Genomic DNA, 5,757 nt, shown 5'->3' on the forward strand with positions numbered 1-5,757 from the left:
GCAGTAACTTTACAGTATAGAAGTGATTGTAATTGCAATTGTAAGTAAAAATTATGTTTTTAAATGTACTTGTTTTAACATAAATTTATTTTATATTTATATTGATACAAAAGTATAATAATAAATAAATTATACATATTTAATATTATACGACTGAGTAATAAAAATTTAACTAAACATTACTTAAAAATATTTTAAAAATAAATAAATACTTTAACTACGTTTGTACACTATTATTTTTATATATTTGTTTTTAAAAATCCGAAAGCCTCTCCTCATTTCAAGATCGAATTTTTCGAAATCCATTCCTGGACCGTGGACAGCAACTAAAAAAAATTTTTTTTTTAATTGAATTTCTTATTCCAAACTAACAAACAGGAGCAACACGAATGTTGAATATGCACACACTAGTGGTGGTGACACTACTGCATACTAGTATTGATTATAAAGAATGGATTACTTACAGAACACAATTTCTTTAAAAAAATTTAGAGATTTAACTGGACATTTTTTCTGGCGGCCATCCCAATTTATGAAAGGCAGAGTGTTTTCTAAAAAGAAGTGAGGCAGTGCTTTTCTTAATGGAGTAGCACCCACAATGGAGCGAACGTATTCGACCTGTAATTAAATAATGAACTCAGTATTATAAAATAAATATAAAATACTTGAAACACTCAATGAACATACCAAATCATCGTGTGAGTACTGTAGTAAAATATTGTCTGCAGTTTATGTCCTCAAAACATTTTAAGGGAAAATGTTTAAATTTAATGATTTTGGAATGAGTTTCATCGTCAATTTATTCAAAACTACACTATGAGTTGTCAAAGTGTTTTTTATAGCTGAAATATCTACTTTTAACTCATTAAAAAATTTTTTTTGATCTTCGTTTTCAATGTTTATCAACAAAAAAAAAAAATAAATAAATTAAGTACGTACGAATAAAAAAATAGTAAATGTAATATTGTAGTTAATAAAGAATTGTTAGAAATGAGTTTATTTCGAACATTCTTTGAAAAAACCATAAGTTTCGCTTACGAAAGGTCGAGGGAGAGTGTCACAAAGAAACATTCTCATAGAAGAACGTCTGTTTTCAGAATCAGGAAAATTGTGAGACGCTATTATATTTTGCCTTTCAGCAAGGCACGTTCAAAGACATATTCTTAGAATCCTCACATTTCCGCATAACTCTTTATATATCATAAAAAAAAACTTTAAAACACAATTTTAAAAACAATACATATATCATATCATGTTAATATGTGACAACAGACTTCTTAAAATTTTAGCATCTTAGCTCAAACGCATCCTTGAGTTATTTGAGCATTTAACATAGGGTAATGTTGGCAATGAAGATGAAGAAGTTGCTACTTTGAGCAACAAAACATAGTGGCAATAATTGATGAGAACAAAAAAGCATTATTTATTATTGCAATCAGATTAAGTGAATGTAGGTGGTGGCCTCACGAACGATTCGAGTGCGATTAAGTGAACGGAACTGATTTCATGGCATTGAACTAAACAATGATCTTTAAAACTTGAAGTAAGATGTTAAGTTTCACCAAGACGTGCTAGTAAATTTAACTCATTTCGTGCTTTGTGATCTCAACTATCCGAAAAACAGGTTCATTATGGCGTGCAAGCTCAATAGAAAGCACACTTTACAGAACATTTATTCGTTGGAAATATTAAATAGAGAAAACTAGTACTTTTTTCAGATGAATAAATATTGGAAATATTAAGAAGAGAAATTTAGGGTACCTATCCTTGTGACGGTTGCAATGATATCCAAGGAAATAATAATTAAAGACAATTTAAATAATATACAAAATACAAAAAAAAAGGAAGCAAACAAGATTAGTTTATTTAGATAAGTCGTTGGAAGACAGTAAAGCCATGCATTTTCTTTTTAGTTGATAAAAAATAATATATAAGGTCAGATATCCAATATTATAAGTTGTAGGGATTGATATGAATAAAAGCATTTTACATTTTGAGCTAAAATATGAATACTACTTTTACTAGTATTATAACAATACCACAGTCTAATTTTATAGTTTCCTACTCTGGTTGCGCTTTTAACTGCAAACAATTTTTAATGTTTTTGAAGTATACTTTTGTTGAAAAGACCACTTGTATGTTACAAGTCGACACGTTTAGACCAGATATCATTCACATGCTTAGCAAATTGTCAGTAGCATCTCTATTTATCCATCCATTCCTTGAAATCTTTAATAATACAGTACGGTCTTTTAATTGCTTTTACACTCTATGCTTTCTAGAACAATACTTTTAGAAGCAATAGTACTCATGATACAGATACACAAACTGTTATTATTAGGTAAATTTTTTTAATTTTAGTGAATTGCAATTTTTAATTGACTTTTGCTGGAATCCATCCAGAAAGATGTGAATTATTTTCGATTTAGTGAAACTTGATAAGTGAAAGCTAATAACGTACAAAATGAGACCACAAACTTTAAAATAAAAGAAGTACTTACCTTTCACAATATTTAAATAATAACATCAACCTGGAATATGGACATAAGTGTTATTTTATATTAATAAAATATCATTTTAAACGATTTTTATTATTTGTTTCATAAGTTACCCAAAAATATTATAATTTTACGTTTAAATCATAATTGACTTTCACACACAAACTTTTATACCACAAATAAAAAACACATGATTTTCACTTTCATTTTTAAAAATTAAATATTTGTTCTTTTTGATCATAATTAGACTGCCAGCGAAATAATTTATACTAAATAATATTTTAATTTTTTAAAGTACCTTTTTTTTTTTATAAATTTAACAGCATTTTAATTGGTATTATATGCAATAAGATAGGACATAATATTACGATAATATTCAAGAGCATACAATGCATCATTTGGAGATTTTCGATCACTGCACAAGACAACTACCAAAACAGTAACATATTTTATTAAGAAAAAATATGCAATATTAAATCACAATTAATGCATAAAAAAAGGTAAGAAAGTAAGCATATTCACATTTCGATTTGCCTACATAAAGCGCGGTGCAGACTATCATTTTTGAATGTCATTCAAGTTGCGATCTCTCTTGCAAATATATTCTAGCGACCGAACTTGAACATGCTAACATTCAAGAGTTGCCATTCAAGTAAAATTTTTGAATAATAAGGGTGTTTGCGCACACTGTAAGTGTGTTAGTGCAACCACGCAAAAATATGCTCTTGAATAACAAATACAAGTTTTTGGATGACAGACTACCATTCAAAACATGTTGGTGAGCACACCAATATGTTGGTTGCGTGTCATTCAAAGGTGCAGACTATAATTTTTGAATTTTCTCTCTTGAATGACACTCAAAAATGATAGTCTGTACCACATTTCTACACACCAAATGCAAAAAGCAAGAATAATCAACCCAACAAAAGACTATTAATGAGAAAGAATACTAAATGTAAAGACGATTTACAATGGAAGATATAAAATCTAACAAATTTCTAATTGCTCAGAGGTTTATATGCTACTTTTTCCATTAAATTACTTATTATTAGTAATTATAATTACACATTTAATATAGCAACTCAATTATCAATTATAATTACTCTGTATTTAATAATTGAATTTTTCAATCATAATTACAGTTGAATTCTACTTACTCAATTACCAATTAAAATTACCCTGTAATTAGTAATTAGGGGTAATCTAGTGACAAAGGTCATTACTGCACAACTCTGCTTGTTTTCTTAATTACAAGATCGTGTTATATTTTAGAATTATGCTTAACTAAATGAAATTCCATTTTAAAATTTTCTGTAATTCTGTACCGATATACCGGTAAGTAAAAAAGTTTTTATAATAAGTTTCTTTAACTCAATGATAGATTATAAATACTGATATATTAATTGGTCAAATCAAATTATTTTACATATTGATCAATTATAAAGTTTGAAAATGTACCGAAAGATTACTATCCTTCATATATACGTTTTTGAAATTCTTATTTATGTCTAACATACACAAATATTCCTTTCCTATATAAATATAGGTTTGCAATTATTTCCTCTGCAGTTCAGGTATCACTCAATGCTAATATGACTGTTAAAGTAAATCATTGCTTCGAACATATTATATTCTACTAATTTGTGGCAATCTTATTTATATAATATATATACCTTTATTACTCTCTTCCACATTTTGTACATCTTCTATATTTTGAAATTCCTCGATCTTAGGAATTACTTTTAAATCAAGTTGTTCTGCGTCAGTTTCAGTTGCTTTCGCTAAACTCATTTCAGAATCTTCTACAGCGACTATACTGACATCATTTTCCTGACGGATTTGATTTTGTCCACATACTTGCCTGAACAGGCGCTTCGATTCCTTTACTTTTTTATGAAAATCGTAAGTAATTTGTAGTTCTAAACCACAGTTTTTACATAGTTGATAGGGAGCGTTAATATCGGCCAATAAATCGATTTCTGTACAAATCTTGAAAACATCTTTATATGTTAAACTTTTATCCTCGTCGCAAATTTTGTCGACATCTAATATATCTGCACTGGGGGGTAATTGCAGACAAACGCGACAATATAAATGAATATTTTCCATTTCAAATATATTACAATGTGATTCATTATGTTCGTCTTTAATATCCATTAAAACACAATTTCTAATTTTGTTTAAAGTGTTTTGTTTTTAAACTTTGTTTATATTTGTTTCAAACTACACAACTAACATCTTCACATAATAAACGCGCCACAACAGCTGTTTCAAATAACTTAATGGCGTTGCCAGCTTATTATTTATGTCATTGTAAATAAAAGGACTTCTATGGATAAATCGGAACGAAATGGCAAAATCTCTTTGTCATACGAATTTTAAACGAATATTTAATTAATTGCAATTTGATTCATTCATTATAAAATAGAGGACATTATTTAATTGACAATTGATTGTAATTTATAATTATATAAGAAAAATTCTTTTTTCGATTACATATTTTGAATGGAAAGTAGAAATATTGAAATAGTATGTTTGTATTTTAGTATATTTTTAAAACTGAAAAGATGCAAATTTTGATATACAATTTTTAAAAAAAAGCTTAAATTATTCTCTTTAAAAATATTTAAATTTCAAATTTTTCATTTGCGCGGCATTGATGTTTTCACTTTACATAAAGCTGTTCCATGAAAATCTGTGTGAAGAACGTAATTTGGCACTTTATTTGTGTTACACTCGCAGTTTGTACTTTACTTGAGTTTTACTACGAGTAGTTCGTGGAACAGATCTATTATCAATTTATAATTTATTGCTAATCAACTTTTTATTGCCATTTAATATATTTTTCCTATTATTATTAGTATAATGTTTGTATATCATACATTACAACACTGAGAAAAGTTAGCAAATTAACAAGTGTATTTATTATTTAATAATTCGATGATTGCAATTAAAAACAAATTAGTTTTTAATCAAGTGAATTTTTGGATTGACCATATAGCTGTTTGGATACCGTCAAATACGTAGTGGTCTTTTGGAGACAGTTATTGGTTTGTTGGACTGCAAGTATCAGTATTTTCTATTACTCTCTTCTCTATTTAAAATGGAACAATCAAAATTTTTAATTACAATAAATTTAAGAATGTAATATTTATAATTTCATAGACATGTTTATTTAGTCCAGTTAAGGATGTTCACTATTATTTTTTTACCTTCAATAATATAACAGAAAATTTCATGATTACAGAGTTTTTTTAGT

Source organism: Teleopsis dalmanni, chromosome 2 (assembly GCF_002237135.1).
Source record: "Teleopsis dalmanni isolate 2A chromosome 2, ASM223713v2, whole genome shotgun sequence".
NCBI lineage: Eukaryota > Metazoa > Arthropoda > Insecta > Diptera > Diopsidae > Teleopsis > Teleopsis dalmanni.